The 19,110-nt window shown below is 35.1% G+C and overlaps 1 protein-coding gene across 9 annotated transcripts in view; it reads right to left on the bottom strand.

Annotated features, from left to right (window-relative positions):
* LOC147846669 (uncharacterized) overlaps positions 1-19,110 on the bottom strand; it is a 188,318-nt gene that overhangs the window by 30,697 nt on the left and 138,511 nt on the right. For 2 of the 9 annotated variants that reach the window (XR_015476143.1, XR_015476134.1), the window contains 2 exons: positions 1,445-1,576; positions 586-1,367 (listed from right to left, as the gene is read on the bottom strand). The exons of 3 other annotated variants lie outside the window; for them this stretch is intronic. The gene's annotated coding sequence lies outside the window, so the exon portion shown is untranslated. Of the gene's footprint in view, positions 1-462; positions 1,368-1,444; positions 1,577-11,541; positions 11,583-19,110 lie in introns of those variants that run through there. 4 more of the 9 variants (XR_015476139.1, XR_015476135.1, XR_015476142.1 and 1 more) reach the window with 4 other exon arrangements.

Raw genomic sequence — 19,110 nt, 5'->3', positions numbered from 1 at the left:
ATGGCGCAGCCAGGGCCCAATCCTGGGGCCAGGCCTGGGGTTGAGGCTTATATGCGAGTGCCAGGTGTGCTTGGTTTTATTCCACGAAAGACGTCGGGGTCAGCCCGAAGGAGAGACATGGGATCATCCTCCTGCAGGCCCACCACCTGCAGGGGGAGCCATAAGGGGCCAGTGCGTTGGTTGAGATGGTTGGTGGTCGAAGGTTAGGACCATGACAACCCGATCATCAGGCACAGAAACCCGGGAGGATGCTTTAGTGAAGACACAGGACTATGTCTCTTGGCTGGCCTGGGAACGCCTCAGGATCCCTGTGGAGGAAGTGTCTGGGGAGAGGGAAGTCTGGGAAACTCTCCTAAGACTGCTCCCCCCGTGAGGCGGCCTGTTTGGTACTTACAGTGTTCAGCATAAATGAGTACACATTTTTTTTTTTTTTTTTTTGAGGTACTAAGCATTCCTTAGATACCAGTGATTCTCATCAGGGTTTATTTCAGTAGTGCTTAGCAAATATTAAATATGTACTTTTTGTTTATTAGATAATAGTATGCATTTAAAATATGGCTATAACTATTTTTTCGTTACGAGTAACACATTTTACATTTTTGCTTTATTGACTGCTATGGAAATCTGTTTTTGGCATCAAATATTCAGTTTAGTATATTTTAGGTGGAATGTATTACAATGCAGATTCAGTAAGAGGAATCGATTCAACGAAACATTTACGTTTACATCCACATCCATACACACAGATTTGACTGTATCTGATAACAAACTGGTCTACAGAAATAAAGAGACCTTAAAGCCTCTATGCACCATGAAATGTGTGAGATATTCAGATGCATGTGTTTTCTAACAATGCACACTTGTTTTTAGAGCACAATTAACATGCACTATAAATAATGGACTCAACAGTGATCCTCTAATGTTGATAACAGTGCTCTTGAATATTTATACCACAAGGCCAACCAGACAAAGATGGATAATAAGAAAATGTTTAAAATCCTCATTCCAGCGTGTTTTGCAGCAAGTTTCATCTTGTTTACCTGGGTTTTTAATGCCTACCATTTAGATAAGCCCTTGTAAAAGCCTGTTGAAGTGTCAGCCTGCAGTACAAATGTGTTCCTTGAAACCATTTAGTATTTTCAGTTTTCATACAAGCCTTCGTAGAATTTTCCAAAAGCGATACACTACATCAGTATTCATTTTAATTCCATTTGCAGCATATCCCAGTCACTTTCGGATGCTTTCTCAGGGTAGCATCTTTTTTTGTTCACGGTTCTCTTGATATCTCTCCTTGCTCGTCGTGTTAGTGTTTATAAGACGCACACGGTTGCGTTGCTGAGCTGAGCGTGCTGTGGAGAATGAAACACCTATTTGATAGAAGCACAACAGAGATGATGCATGCTGTCACCTTTGCTTGAACCAGTCACTTGCTGATTGAACTTACTGATGTTTTTGAGCCGTCCAACACAGAAGAAGTTTTCTCGAGTAATGGCGTGGCTTTTGAATTGGATGAAAAGTTACAATTTAGACTTCTTCTGGATATTCTGGCCTCTGATACTGACCTTTAGAGTGCATTCTATCTTACAAACGAAAAAAGAGAGAAGAAGAGAGGTAACACTTTATATTAAGTAACTATTCACACCATTTACAACTGGCTTATTACCTGCTTATTATTAGGATATTAACTATTTGTTGGCACTTATGGTCTTATTACACAGGTTTTTTGGGGGACTTGATTTTGTCTTGATAAAATCTTAACTTTTTGTGGATAACAAATGTGTCAGATTACACATTCCTTTCTGATCATTCATCCTGTGATGTCAAAGACGAGCGTTATTTCCAAAAGCACTCACAAGTGCTGCTTTAACAGTATTTCTTGTCTTAGCAATTTCATTTTTTTTAATCTTGTGTCAATCTCAATAAACACTGATGCTTGCTGACTAGGCTACATTATTTAAGGGCATTCATTATGACACTGATAAGATCAAACGTATATTTCCTTTTTAATATTAAGATATTTTCTTTTATATCTAAATGCATATTTTACAGCCATGGGTTGCTTATTAAGCACTACTTCGCCTGAACTTGCCGTGAGTGAGATGGAGAAAATGAAAGCACATCAGCACTGAGGAAAAATAAGATGCTCATGACAAATTAAAAGAAAAAAAAAGCAAATATTTGACAGAGGTTTGTGATACAATTACAGTGAAGCATTAATTAAATGATTATTTTCCACAGAGCTAAATAAATCATCCACCCACATGGTTGAGTAGTGGACTGGCACAAGCAAGAAAAAAAAACAAAACAATATATTTTGGGGCGTCATGGTGGTGCAGTGGACAGCACGATCGCCTCACAGCAAGAAGGTTGCTGGTTTGAGCCCCGGCTCGGTCAGTTGGCACTTCTGTGTGGAGTTTGTATGTTCTTCCCGTGTTGGTGCGGGTTTTCTCAGGGTGCTTCAGTTTCAAACACAGTACAAAACATGCGTCATTGGTGAATTGAATAAGCTTAATTGGCAGCAGAGTATATGTGTGTGAAAATGTGGTATGGGTGTTTACCAGTGTTGGGTTGCGGCTGGAAGGGCATCCGCTGCATAAAACATAAGCTGGGAGTTCATTCCGCTATGGCGACCCCTAATTAATAAAGAGACTAAGCTGAAAATAAAATGAATGAATGAAGGAATGAATATTTTTCTTAATAAAAAAAAATATTTTTAAAACTAATTTCATTTGGTATAATTAGTTTCTTAATTTCAATTTTAAAAATGGACTTTTTGTTGGTCAGTTATCTACTAGATAAACAAGAATGACGAACAACATCTAAGGTGACATGCTTCAAAACCAGTCTGCTATATGATTCAGTGCCAAGTATAGTAGAGTTAAAGTGATTATCTGGCAAAACTTTGAATATCTTGGGTATATTCAGATTAGACACAACAGGCCTATATGTAAACTCCAATGCCATGACAAGATGCAGTTTTTTTGCGCTTACAATATTTGTCCGTGAAATACCACCATGTGGTACGTGAATGTACTGTCTCCTGCCATTTTCATCTATTTGCCGCTCTTCCACTGCGTGTCAGGGCTTAACATTACTGCGAACCAGGCTGAGCCAAAAGCCTCGACCTCAGAGACTGAAATCATTCCACGTTCAGAGTAAAAAGTTCCAATAGCCAGAGGGAGAATAATGACAACACATGCGTATATTCACTAACCACAAAGAAGGAAATAGAACTTACTTGCGGTACTTTTATTTATTAATGTCTTGCAGCCAAAAAGTTTGTTACTGAACATGTACCGAGTAAAATGTTACTGAATATGTGTTAGTATACTCCAGAAACTTGCGTTCTGTGAATGAACATCGCCTCGTGGTTCCATCCCAAAGAGGGAAAAAATCACTTTCCCGAACTCTCGCTTTTAATCTGCCCAGTTGGTGGAATGAACTCCCTAACTGCATCAGAACGGCAGAGTCACTCGCTGTTTTCAAGAAATGACTAAAAACTCAACTATTTAGTCTCCACTTCACTTCCTAATCTGCAATTGCCTCTCTGGATATACCACTAACTGTACTCAAAAAAAAAAATAAAAAAAAAATAATAATAATAATAATTTACTAATACTTTCCTTCTAAGACTTTACAGACCTGAAACTTGCCTACAGCACTGATTCATTGTTGCTCTTATAGTTGTGTAAATTGCTTCCTTGTCCTCATTTGTAAGTTGCTTTGGATAAAAGCGTCTGCTAAATGACTAAATGTAAATGTAATGCCCTACACTACTGCGTTACAGGAAAAAGTAATATATATCTGTAATACATTACTTTTGCAATGCATTATCCCCAACACTGGTCACAATGCCTATTCGTCATTTACAAATCCACACGACACCCTGGAGGGTTTAGCTCCAGCTTGCCTAAACACACCTGCCTGGATGTAGTCAAGTATACCTAGTAAGACCTTGATTAGCTTGTTCAGGTGTGTTTGATTAGGGTTGGAGCTAAAATCTGCAGGACAACAGCCCTCTAGTAACAAGTTTGGTGACCACTGCCCTAGGTCAAGAAAACTGTGCCGAAATTGTGACAAAATTGTGTAATCTGACCAGGGCTTAAGCCGAAGGTAAATTAATAAATGATTATCTCAGAATTGCAACTTAGTATTTTATAATTGTGACATTTGATGTGTTGTCTAATTTACGGCTTAAGTTGGTATGTCTTAATGCGTTTATGTAACAGCTGTGATTCACTTTTATTCTTATGTATCAGAAATTGGCTTCAGTATATTAAAGCTCAAAGACTAAATCTCTCTTAAATGTCCTTTTTTTTCTTCTGCATTCAAGAAATAATTGAGTAGATGCATCCTGGCTGGCGGAGAGAAGCCAGGTGAGCTGAAAGAACAGAGGCTGCGGGCACAGGAACAGACAAAGCCCGCATTAGCCCATACTGAGGTGGCAGATTTGACGTGTAATTAAATACACCTATTTCCACCCATCAAACACCTTCCGCAGTCGGGCCTGGGCCATCTGCTCCATCAGCTGCTCTAAACAAACAGCACAAAAGCTGCAGGAGCGCAGATAAAGCGAGCAAGTAAAGTGTTTGTGCAATCGCGCCGCGTGTTACTTTTGACGCCAACTCTTTTGGCTCCTTTTCCAGCTCTCCTGCTGTTGCGATGCAAGTCGACTAAAAAGGTTGCGGCTGGTTTAATTTATTTCTGTTTCCACGAGTCTTTCCTCATAATAACACATCTCAGCTTGTGTCAGGACAAGAGGAGCAAAATCAGGTGCAATTCAGGCTCTTTTTAGGTCAAGGAGGTCAAAGTAAACACCATGTCTACCAACAACCCCAAAAACCATGGCTAAAGAATAAATATAGGAAAAGTGAAATAACATATTTAGTCGCAACAGTGAGAAGTTGAGAACCCCGCTGGCAAAATCCTGGCAAAAACTCATTTATTAGCATGCTGTGCCAAAGGACATGGAAAATTTCCTCGACTTCGGCTGATACCAGGGTCTGTGTACCGCATCCAACTCACCCAAGTATGTAACGGTGGCTTTTGCCAAGATCTCACCAAGCCAAATTTAGTGTGTGGGGCATCACACAGCGAGAAGTGATGCATCATCTAAATACATCCCGCAACTCTGTGCTCCAACAAACACTTTTAATCTAACATTTAAAGATGCCAGGAGTCTTTCGTAATCTGGAAGGTACAAACCAGTGCTCTGGAAAATACATCACACATGATGATAGCAAAAAAATAAATAAATGTTAATGCTCAAAAAGGCAATTCAAGGTACGAGTACACTAACTGACAAAGGGAAATAATTGAGTTTTCTAATTAAATTAAACCTGATTATTAATATCAACAATTTTAAATGGATTGGAAATCTTATTACATACTTATCAAACAAGGTGAAATATATACAGTTGAAACCAGAAGTTTACATACACTCTAAAAAAGGAACATAACCAGTTTTTAAAAAAATGTCTGATACTACACCTTTACTATTTAAGGTCCGTTAGGATAACCTAAATCATTTACATTTGTACGTTTACATAAATTTCTTTGGTATTTTTTTAGGTCAAATGTTTTGGGTATCCTTCCACAAGCTTCTCACAATAGACAGAATTGGTGTAACTGAGTCAGATTTGTTGGCTGTCTTGATCGCACAAGCTTCAACTCTGCCCAAAAAATGATTGAGATCAGGGCTTTGTGATGGCCACTCCAAAACATTCACTCTGTTGTCCTTAAAGCACATTTTAACTATTTGGCAGTATGCTTAGGGCCATGGTCTGTGTGGAAAACCCATTTGTGGCCAAGATTTAATTTCCTGGCTGATGTCTTGAGATGTTGCTTTAGTATTTCTACATAATCTTCTTTCTTCAGGATGCCATCAATGCTGTGAAGTGGACCAGCCCCTCCTGCAGCAAAACAGCCCCACAGCAAGATGCTGCCGCCCCCATACTTCACAGTTGGGATGGTGTTCCAGGCTTGTAAGCTTTTTCCCCTTTTTCCTCCAAATGTAACAAGGTTCATTATGGCTATGTCTTTTTCCCAGTGTAATTTAGCAAATTGTAATCGGCCTTTTTTTGTTGATTCTGGCTTGTTGATTTCCCCATGTTGTCACACTAGGAAGTGTGTTTGAGGCTTTCCTTAAATACTACTCTACAGTTGTGCCTTTAGTTGACTCAAATGTTGTCAATTAGCCAATCAGAAACTTCCAAAACCTTGACACCATCATCTGAGCTTTTTCAGAGGCAGAATAATCTTATTGTATGTAAACTTGACTTTCAAGAAAAGTTATGACAGTTTCTCAAAATAATATCTCTCTTTATTCTGCTATTAAGCACAACATAAACAAATTTGATAATTCTAACTTACCTAAAAGAGAAAAAGTTTAGTCACATAAACATCTGGCTTTTTTATACAGTGTATGTAAACTTCTGATTTCAACTGTAGGTACCACTTTAATTTAGATCACAATTCTTTACAATGTTATTGACTACTGTATAATTAGTATTGTTCATTAGTTTATTAGCTTTAATCCTACCCTAAACCTAAAACCAACTTCTACTTACTTACTAATAATAGGCAGCTATTTACTAGTCTATTAAGCTAGTAAGTTAGTTAATTGTTACAAAAAATTGTGGATGAAAAGTATAGCCATTTAAGATTTGGGGAAGTTTAGGAGGCCATGATGGAGGAGGCTAGTGGGCAAATTTGGCCAGGATGCCGGGGTTAAACCCCTACTCTTTTTTTGAAGGACATCCTGGGATTTTGAATGACCACAAAGAGTCAGGACCTCAGTTTAACATCTCATCTGAAAGACGGCGCTCATTGAGCAGTATAGAGTGCCCTACACTATACTGGGGTGGTAGGACCCACAAAGACTGCTGGCCTTACTAACACCACCTCCAGCAGCAAACTAGCTTCCCATTTGGTCTTCTATCCAGGTACTGACCGGTAATGGCCGACCATGTGAGAGTTGCAGAAAGCTAGCTGCCGGCATGATGTGACTGTGAGCGGACAAAAAATAACAATACAACAAAAGATCAATGAGGTATTTGCACAGGTTCTCTTAATTTCCAGTAAGATTGATTACATCACACAAGTTTCCACTACTAGTGTAACATCTAAAAGGGTTTATAGGGGATGCCCTAAATCCTTAAGCAAAATCGTTGTGAAAATTGCATTGGATTCTGGGACATAAAGCTTCTGGAGTGGACATATTAACTGGACTCAATCCCTTGATCAAAATCGAGGTATTGAAGGTTTGTCAATTTAAGCTTTCTTCGTTCACTTGATAAAGTGGAATGCACTTGAAAATGGTGGTGGGGATTCCTCCTAGGAAACATGTACGATAATTTTAACATAGCTATTCATTTATCTATTTTCCTTCAGCTTAGTCTCTGATTTATCAGGGGTCGCCACAGTTGAATGAGCCGCCAAATATTGTTTCACGCAGTGGATGCCCTTCCAGCCACAACCCATTACTGGAGACACCCATACAATCTCACATTCACTATGACAAATATAGTTCATTCAATTCACCTATACTACGTCTATGTGAGGGAAACCAGAGCACCCAAAGGAAATCCACACCAACAAGGGGATAACTCCTTTAATGCAGCCAGAGTACTTAATTTCTCTGGCAGTGGACCAACTAAGGAAATTTTGGAAAACTCTCTTCAACATACTACAATTTAATACATAGTAAGTTTATTTTTGAATACTATTTAGGACAAATTATTTGGGAAATTGAGATAATTGGTCAATTTAACCCTGTTAATGCTTGTCACTGTTTTTTTTTTTTTTTTTTTTTTTTTTAACAAGTTGTGACTTTCAGAAGAATTTCTCAAATTGGTCATCATGAAGCAGAATTTTCTGCATCGAACGCAAGTAATTCAGTTCCAGAGCAAACTGGGTATTTCTAAGTCTCCCTGTGAGCTATCCCTCCTTGCTGTGACTTTATCATTGTAGACAAACAAATGCAGGGCTGCAAGCGATTGAGCATTATTATAAACTTGAGATGTGATTCAACAATTCATGTGAAATAATGTTAAATATAGGCTACAAGGGAATTAATGATTGCTCTGATTATTTTGTACAATAACCGTGTAGCATGTAGTTGCTATGGAGATGTAATTTGATGGTAAATTAAATGTAAAAAGTGAATGATTGATTAGTCTGATTGTACTGCATTTTCAATTGTTGTATGAAGTTGCTGGAGGGATGCAATTTGACAATTTCATGCAATTTAAATTCTTTAAAATAAATGGTTTGTGGATTTATGTGATCTGAGTAAGCACCAGCTTGTTGGACTAGTGAATAGGCAAACTGAAAACTGAATAACTAAAATAAGAGAAGAAATGTAAACAAAATACAAAGTCTTATTCTGTAGGATAGCAGAAAAACTGCCTCTTTACTAATGTTATTTCAGTTGGGATCAATTAAAAGGGGCATAATAATAATACTAAAGTACAATAACACAAACACACATGAACAATATAGTAAACTGACATAAAAAAAATAGATAAATAAATATATAAATGTTACCACATCAAAATACATGTATGGCTTAAATGTGCATGCAAAAAATAAATAAATAAATAAATAAAATATTTAACCACATCACAAAAAAAAAAATATAGAATATAAAATAAATCAATTAAACTAATAAATAAAACTTGGAGGCAAAATAAATAAATATATAAATAAATAAATGCTACAACCTCACAATAAATGCAAAATAGCTAAAATGTGTGTGCAATTATAAATAAATAAATAAATAAATAAATAAATAAATAAATAATAGGTTTAGCCACATCACAAAAAATGATAGAATAGCTAACGCGTACAGGCAAAATAAATAAATAAATAAATAAATAAATAAATAAATAAATAAATAAATAAATAAATAAATAAATAAATAAATAATATTTTAAAACCACATCACAAAAAAATATAGAACAGCTAAAACTTGCAGGCAGAAAAAATAAATAAACAAACAAACAAACAAACAAACAAACAAACAAACAAACAAACAAACAAACAAATAAATAAATAAACCACATCACAACAAATGTAGAATAGCTAAAATGTGCATACAAACATACATAAATAAAAACAGCTAAAACTTGCATGCAAGCGTCAGCAATGATTTTTCTTTGTGGCATTGCCTGAGCCAAACCTCATTTCCTGCCCTCATCAGATGATGTGAACAGGAGTTGATGGAAAACATCAGAACTGAAAGGTCACTCAAGTGAACGCAGCTCTTTTAAGCTCCATTAATAACTAAATCACAGCATGCCAATGCTAAAATGCAGCAATGAACAACACATGGACTCAAACACTGTATTGTGTTGCCCTCAGTATGCCTTTGCTTCTCAATTTTTCCTGCATTTGTTCTCAAAAGTCAACAGCACATCTGTGTCAGTATGGTATAATTGCTTTGGGAGGTAAAGCTCTAGGCATCAAAAGTGAAGGACGTGCAAAAAGATTTATGCAGTGGCAAGTATGTGCAAACTGGCAAATACATTTTAAAAAAAGCATATGTACACAAATAGACAATATATTCAGAACGGTGATATTTTAGCATAAATTTTATTTTTCATAAATGTTTTTTTTTCCACTTTATTTTGTTCAAGTTTCTTTTCTAAAGTTTTACAGTTTAAATTGATTTAGTTTTAAATTAAATATTTATAAAAAGCTCAATTTTAATTTTCTCTTATTTGTTCCACACACACACAGACACATGCACATACGCACTCAGAATTGCAATAAAAATAAAATAACACTATTATTATTATTATCTTTAGGGGTTTATTGGGATAGGATAGAGGGGGACAGACAAGAAAGCATTGGGAACAGAGGGAGGGCAAGGATCGGCACAGGACCTTGAGCCGGGAATCAAACCCAAGTCGCTGTGAGCACAATAGTGCTAAACTATATTTTGGTGGTGTAAAGTAACCAATTACAAATACTCAAATTACTGCAACTGAGTAGTTTTTCTCAGGAATTGTACTTTATTAAGTCATTTAAAAAATGTGTACTTTTACTTTCCCTTGAGTCCCTTTAGTGTAGTATCTGTACTTTTACTCCACGACTTTCCTTTAACCTGTAGTAACTATTTATTTCTTGTCTATGGTGATTGGCTAAAGTGGAAAAATCAGTCCTTTGATTCCTGTCCAATCAAATCGCACATGGAAAGTAAATCGTAACAACATAAAGTAACAACATCAACACATGGGCGCTTTATAAATGCAGCAAACTTTTTAAAAACATTAAACATGTCCAAGAAGATGTCCAAAATCTTTACACACATTGACGCACAGACTTTTGATAGACTGGATGTCACTGATGAGAAAATAGTTGTTGACTGTAAAAAAAAAAGAAAAAAAAAGTGTTAACTGCATGATGACTAAAATCACCATACAGCCTTGCTTGCAAATGGAAGGGAGGACCGAACGAAAGAAGAACTGAACTAATGAAGGAAGGTAGGACCAAATGAATGAAGGAATGATTCAAGGAAGGACTGAACAAACTAAGGATGGAAAGGAAGGGAGAGAAAAACAAACGAATGAATGAACAAAGGACCTAATGAAGGAAGAAACAAAAAATAGGAATGAAAGAACGAATGAATGTGTGAACAAATTAAAGGGAAGAACAAAGGAAGGACCAAATGGATGAAGAAACAAACAAATGAATGAAGGAAGGACAGAACAAAGGACCAAATGAAAAAAGGAACAAAAATATAAACCAACAAACAAATGACCAAATAAATAAAGTAAGGATTCAAGGATGAACTGAACAAAATAAGAAAGGAAGAAATGAACGAACAAATGAACAAATGACCTACTGAAGGAAATGAGTGAAAATATAAATGAGCGAATGAATAAAGGTTGGAAAGAAGGAAGGACCGAATGAATGAAGGAAGTAATGAACAAACAATTCAATGAAGGAAGGACAGCACAAACAAACAATGGATGAAATGTTGGAAGGAACAAATATAGGAAGACCACTAAATGCACTACAGAATGTTACGTTTACACATCCCTGCACAAATTACATGTAAATGCATCAGCTTTTAACAGCGTAATACTGACTACTCACTACTCTTGAGTACTTTTGAAAGGTCTACTTTTTACTTATACTTTGAGTAATATTTACAACAGATACTTTTACTCTACTTGCACTACATTATTGGGCAAGTAAGGGTACTTTTACTTGAGTATGCTTTTTCATTACTCTTTCCACCACTGGTTGGCACACTTAATTAAAATCAAAACTACAGATATATATACACAATTATATATTCATAAATATAGATATAGAAAATATATATTTAAAATATAGAGCAAGACATTTTTTTTTTTTTTGGTAAATAACCTTGCTTCATACCTCATTGGTATTTTCCAGGGGAAAATACTATGATTATGTTGATTTGAAATTTTTAAAGAAATGTGATCATTTTCCCAAGTACAATACCACAGTTCAGTAAGCTCCATTCTTTATGCCCATTGGAGTGTGGGTTTCATTGCAAATACTCACCCTCGCCTCCCTCGTCATTGTAAGCTACGGCGACATAGCACCTAAGAGATAAATGACGTAAGTACACAATAGCCGGTTATGATTATTACTAAACCGATACCGAATTAATAAACAATTAATTTTTAACACCCCTAACAAAAACAGTTTCTTCCCTCAGGCAATCCATCTCATGAACTCTTAATGATATTAATTATGAAACAAACATCACTACTTGCTATACACTTTTTATACACATACACACTTATTTGACAACACACTTTACATGCCAATTTGCACATAATAACCTTTTTAAAACTGATTGACGGAATAAAAAAAGACCCCAAATTAGTTTGACCTGGGTACATCACAAATCTCAACTTAGAAAAGCCACAGTGAAGCTCGAGGCATTTGCACAGAGCAGTTCTGTCACATTGCGACAAGAGAAATAAGAAAGACCGACACAATTCAGCTCACAGCGGCCCTGTGAAGGCCATCATGCACCACAGATCAATAACACTAATATACAGAAGAGGGGAAGAGGATGGAGAGCAGGAGGTACATACTGGTGGATGAAGAACAAATGCAGAGGATAAATGATGGAACTACATGTTCTGCAGGTGTTTCATTCACATTATGTGTATGATTATGGGGAAAATAAAATAAGGTTATTGTTTTGATTGCAAGACAGCTACTGTTACCTTTCATGCCAGTCATTTATGCCTCAGAAGATTTTTTTTTTAAATAACATAATTTATTTTTTTATTGTATTAGTTATTTATTCATTTATTTATGTATTTTGTTTTTCTAAAAAAACTTTTATTTTATTAGTTTCACAATTTAGATTTTTGTCTTAGTTTAAGTTTCTATTTCAGTATATCATTTTATTGAGTTTTATTCATTATACATCTCATAATTTTGAGCTTTGTTTCAAATATTTGTTGACTTTGCTCAATTTATTTTTATTTTTAAAATTGATATCATTTTATTTAAAAAATAATAATTAGAATTATTTAAAAAAAATAATAATTAGAATTTATATTTAATATATATATATATATATATATATATATATATATATATATATATATATATATATATATATATATTTTTTTTTTTTTTTTTTGTGCCATTCATTCACATCTGCAGCTGACATCAGATCAACAAAAATAGTTGCTTCACCGAAGTCACTGTAGAACTAGTATTTGAATGATTCTCTAGCGTAATGTCTAAAGTAAAAACAGTTAATTTTAAGATTATAAGGCTGAACAACATGAAATGCCATCAGTCTAGAGAAATTTCAAAGTATTTCTCTGTTGCAATCGGGAGATCACAATAATTAACCCTGAAAAAGCCAAAGCAAAGCAAACACTAGTAGATTACTGTTGTGTTTGTGATAAGAAAAAACGCTAAACACATGCGGGCATTTCTTCTTTCTTTCCGTATACTGAACTAGTCTGCAGTATTGAAAACAGGAGACTCATTAAAAACAGATGACCATCCCCGGTTTAAGGACTTTAAGATGAGTCCCATCTCACACTCAATACACTACAATTACTATGGTAGAAATACAGCACTACAACATAAAAAAGAGAGAGATCGACTTAGAATGTCACTTACTAGTTTTATTATGATTTGATCAGCTGCAGTTTAAAATTACGATGTATTTTACCTTTTGTAAGGGTTTATTTTGCGGCCTCTGTCGCCATCTTGTGGCACAACAGCTGCAACATATGCCAAATTGTAAAGTGTCCTCTGCTTGTTGCTGTATGTGGGGAGAGTAATTTACAAGGGCAAAGAGGCTGGACGAGTGCTTTTACTGGCAGAATATTATCACAGCTATCAGCCAAAAAAAAAAATAATAATAAATATATATATATATATATATATATATATATATATATATATATATATATATATATATATATATATATATATACTGAAATTTCTAATCAATAATTTTCTCTCTGTACATCGTCACCTCTAATTCATTTTCAGGGGCAACAACATTGCCAAAAAATAGACCATAGATATCACAGAGAAATCTAGAAACCAAATAAAGAGACTGTAATACTTAAATCTTAATCATGCATTAGTCCACACTATAAGTCAAATGAGAATGCTACTGGGCTCAGAGGTCATTACATGCCATCATCATTACTGGTCCATTATGAACTATAACACACTACAATTATAGGCCGCATTTAGGAGAATATACACATCTGAGCATTGGTGTAAGGATAAAAAAGCATCAGTGGATCTAACATGAGGTTAAAACTCGGCTCTGGGGATCAATTGACTGATCCGTTTATAATTTGTGCAGACAGAAATGTTTGAGGGCGCACAAATGATGACTAATTATCCTGTTTACAGACCGCCATTACAGTCATGCATGGTAATGACATGTCTTACATCACAAGAGTCTGACAACATTCCAAAGAAGAAATTACAATCTTGAACATAAATATGATTAAGATGAAAAGCGTAATGAATTTCCACGTCAACTAGAAATATAACCACTCTGTGACTAACGGTTTTCGTTATATTTATTTATGGCCCTTTTAATTACAAATATCCAAATATCAAGGATTGCAGAAATCCAGACTTAGGGATTTGATTATTGACAAGATTGTCGTTAGGCTTACTCAATAAATATTTTAACATGAAACTTTCATTGAATTTGCCAGCTAGGGGTAGAGATCTGGATGTGTCCGCTCCGGCAAGATTTTATTTTGCACCTGACCGCTCCCGCCGTACATTCAGCCTTTGTTCGTCTGCTACCCGCTTAGAACGGTTTTCTAACCGACCTGACCGTTCCTGCTAAATTTAATTCTGGTTTCCAAAACCTCATGTTTAAATTGAGTACTATAGAAAGAGAAAGAGATAACAGATAAAACTGCAAGTTGTGCAAGGACTGTAGGCTTAATGTCAGTTTTGTTTGCTCCTTTGTGATGAGACATGAGTAATTCTTTTTTTTCCAATTGCATCTAAGACGCATGAAAAAGACTCCCATACATACATAAATATTACCCTGCCTGCTTTTTGAGCACTGACAAGTGAGGTCTTACACTCCTATGATTGGTCATTGTCTTCACCCACTCAACAAAAAGGGCTGCGATTGGCTCTAAAAATGAAAGCGTTGTTCACTGATGAGTGATGCGGGAAGAACAGCCGCAGTTACAGTCTACTCTATATGTGCATAATATGTGGTTATCACAGGTAATCCATAATAGACGCAGTGGAGAAAACTTGCACCACAGGCACGCTCATGTCTGGATCCACAAGTATCGCTTTAACAGCCTGGAGGAGGGGAAAAGTTACCTCACGAACATGCCAGCGGGTCAAATGTAGAAATTTAGGGAGAGGGGTGGACGCAGAGGAGTTTTAGAGCATTTCTCCCTAGTAGTGAAACAGGTAGTGATGTACCTTTTTTAGTGTCAGTAAAAGACTGTCCAGCAAACTCACAAGCACCAAATTTTCTGCTTTCGAAGTGGTTTATTTACTTTCCCTCGCCTCCTTCGCCATAGTATTTTAATGCGACATAGCGCATACACTTTCAGAGATAAAGGTACAGGAGCTGTCACTGGGGCAGTACCTTTTTAAAAGATACATATTAGTACCCGATTGTACCTAAAAAGTACCTTTAAGGTACCATTATGGACCCTTCAGGTACAAATATGTACCTTTTGAAAAGGTACTGCCCCAGTGATTTCTGAGAGTGTATTAAGACATGTAAACGAAGAATATTTTGAGGAAAAAGAAATAAACACTCCATAACACAGAAATAGGGTATAAACAAAGCAAGCAGATGTATCTCAGGTATAAGAGCCTCATGCGACTCATAGCAAAGGCTGCTAGTGTAAAATATATAGACATCGTGAAATCACATCCTGAACAACAAACTTCACATTGCCCTGCTTTCTGTTGGATTTCATAGATTTGTGGCCTGCATGAGGGCTGTTTACTTGTCATATCACAAATGGGCTACATTTTCTCTAAGTGGATGCTGGAGACCTACATTACCTCGGTCACTAAACAGCTAGATTTCTGAAATGTGTAAGTATTTTTGTATTTCTAGCTGACTGAAGACCATGTCTAGTACATTAATAATAGATGTTTACTCTAGTTTCAGATAGATATCATGCTACAAGCAATTGCCTAAATTTGAGGTACAATGAAAAGTGCCCAAACACAAGACTTATCTATACAGTGTTTTATTTAATGTGAATGAAGATGACATTTTACTCACTATTTACTCTCCCTCGAGTGCTTTTTAAATCTGTTTAAGTTTCTTTGTTTGGTTGATTACAAAATGAGATATTCTAAAGAAAGCTAAAATCCTGTAGCCATTGACTTCCTGAGTAAGAAAATACGATGGAATACAAATACGATGGAAGTCACTGGATACAGGTTTCCAGCTTTGACAATAACACTTTAGTTTAAGCCCCATAAGGCACACAACATCATAAGATGTTCTTATTAGATTAGATTTAGGTCATGATGTCAGGTGACCAAAATTCAATGTCTAGACAGGGCAATGTTATTTTGATGTATAACCATGTCAAAGTACGTTGATTTTTGTTTTTGTTTGAAAGTGACCAAAATCCAACGTCTGATAGATGTCATAGTGGTAACAACCAAACTTAATGTTAAGACAGTGTCTAAGAACAACATTACTTTGACGTCCAATAATGATGTCAAATTACGTTGATATTTAGTTGATTTTAGGTTGTGTTAGAAAGTGACCAAAATCGTTCATCTGATTGATGTCATAGTTGTAACGACCAACATTATATGTCTAGACAGTGTCTAAGGACAACATTATTTTGACGTCAAATGATGACGTCAAATTACGTTGATATTTGGTTGACTTTAGATTGTGTTAGAAAGTGACCAAAATCCAACATGTAATAGATGTCATAGTGGTAACGACTAAAATTAAATGTCTGGACAGCATCTAAGTACAACATTAATTTGACCTCCAATCACAACGTCAAATTACATTGATATTTGGCTGATTTTTGGCTGTGTTGGAAAATGACCAAAATCCAACGTCTGATAGATGTCATGGTGGTAACGTCTACACAACGTCAAGGTGTAACATGATTAGATGTTAATAATTGGTTGATTTTAGTTTGGACATTGACATGAGCCTGACGTTGGGTTCTGACGTCAACTCGATTTTCATTTCCAAACAGAATTCAATGCCCCCACGATGTTGGGGTACAACGTCATTATGACATCATGTTAACATCCTGTGCCTGCAGAAACATTTCACGCTGTTATCTACTGCCTTATATTAAAATGTTAACTGTTTATTATCACATATAAAGTTACATTCACTCTAAGAAATTGTTTAAAATACCAGCCTGATCTCAAGAAGAAACATAACTATTTTACATTTTGTCAGTTTAGTGGCTAATTTGTACAAATTTGTATGAGTTCAGTGGTACAAAAATTGATAATTTTAAAAAGGAGGAGTGGCACCCAACCCCGCCCCCTAAACCCAACCGTCATTGGGGGATAAGCAAATCGTACTAAATTGTACAAATGAGATCATAGGAATTCATACGAATTAACCACTGAATCAAAAAGTTCCAATTTGCCAAAAACAACCAAAATCCAACGTCTGATAGATGTCATAGTGGTAACGTCCACACAACGTCAAGGTGTAACATGATTAGATGTTGATATTTGGCTGTATTTAGGTTGGACTTTGACGTTGGAAATTTTCATTTCCAAACAAAATCCAATGTCCCCACGATGATGGTTTGAGTCCAGCGAATAAAGGTTCCAGAAAGCAGGTAAGACATAAACAAAAGATCCAAAAATAAAATACACAAGTAGATAACAGGGTTAGAATGTGGTAAGATCTGAAAACGTGGTAAAAATCAGACTGCCACAAGGGTGAATCTGTGCTTTGAAAACACTATTGGGTTTAGTATCGAGTTTAGAGAAGTGGGTGTGCGGGTCAATCTGTGCTTTTGAAAATACTATCGGTTGGGTTTATGGAAGCAGGTATGTGGGCGAATCGGTTTGTCAGTCAGTCAGTTGACAGCGACCTCTGGTGGATTCGCGAAAACAAAAAAACACATCTCCTGAGACATATTTCGCACTCTATAGAAATGTATACAGGGGTACATATCCATAATAAGGCCTGGGTTGCAACGGTGAGTCCAGTAAACAATGACACAATTTTCATTTGTGGGTAAACTTTCATTTTAAATCTACATTTACATATTTAGTACTTTAAAAATGCATTGTGTTTCACAAGTTTGGACCAACTAAATAAAGAAAAAAATGGCAAAATACCAAGTTTGGAAGTTTGGAGCAAAAATAAATAAATAAATGAATGAATTAATCAATTAATTAAAAAAAAAACAATCTCTCAATTGGTTCAACTCTAGTTGTACTCCAGTAAACGACCTACTGCTTGTCCATGAACACAACAGGCTTGGAAATGACCAAGCTAGGCTCTGTAAATCCATAAAAGACAATTGTTTAGCAACTATAGCCCTTTTCGAAACTGAAGGTTAAAATTGTGTCCACCATTTAGATTCAAGAAGGCCATGAGAGAAAAAAAAAAGAAGAAAAATGCCACAGACGTGACCCACTTCTACCTCCCTTTAGTGTTTAATATAAGTACACACATTGTTTGGGGCTATGGCAACCACACCAGATGTGGAGCTGGCAGATGTGTGCTGTAATTAAAGCGCTAAGAGCCTTTCTATTAATTATTCTATTCACCCAAAGGGAGAACTCATACTCATTCACATAAGAGGCATTCAAAGTATTACAACACAATTTAGATCTAATAGTTTCAAACAGCCACAGAATCTGAAAGACAATGCGACTGATTGGATCGCTGATTGGACTGGATTGTTTGGTGTTGATGTCTTACTATGTGACAGTAGTAAATGTGTCTTATGAAACCAATATTAATAATGCAACAGTAATTGTTCTCCTCTGTTGTTTGCAGATAAAATTCAGAATATGAAGTAGAAAAAAATATTTAAATACTTTCCCAAAAAAAAAAAAAAAAAAAATATATATATATATATATATATATATATATATATATATATATATATATATATATATATATATATATATATATATATATGTGTGAATAGTGACCTCCTACTATTTATTACTGGTTATCACAATAATTCGACAATTGTTTGATCGTAGTTAAGTAAAATAATAATAATAATAATAATAATAATAATAATAATAATAATAATAATAATAAACAAAAACAATGACGATGTCGACGACAACGATAATAATACTACTACTAATAAAAAATAAATACTAACAATAATAATAATAATAATAATAATAATAATAATAATAATAATAATAATCAATAACTAGTATTATTAATAATAACAATAATAATAGCAATAATAATAATAATAATAATAATAATAATAATAATAATAATAATAATAATGTATTATTATTACTATTATTGTTATTATTATTCTTATTCTTATTATTATTATTAACAAATACAATTTGATTAAAACATAAAAAGAGAAAACTAAAAAAATGTTTCAATCAAATTATGTTTTCAAAAATAAATAAATA

The sequence above is a fragment of the Danio rerio genome, chromosome 1, assembly GCF_052040795.2.
Source record: "Danio rerio strain M-AB ecotype USA chromosome 1, GRCz13ab, whole genome shotgun sequence".
Classification (NCBI taxonomy): Eukaryota; Metazoa; Chordata; class Actinopteri; order Cypriniformes; family Danionidae; genus Danio; species Danio rerio.
Note: the sequence above shows the minus strand (reverse complement) of the source record. Positions and strands in the feature narration are given on the sequence as shown.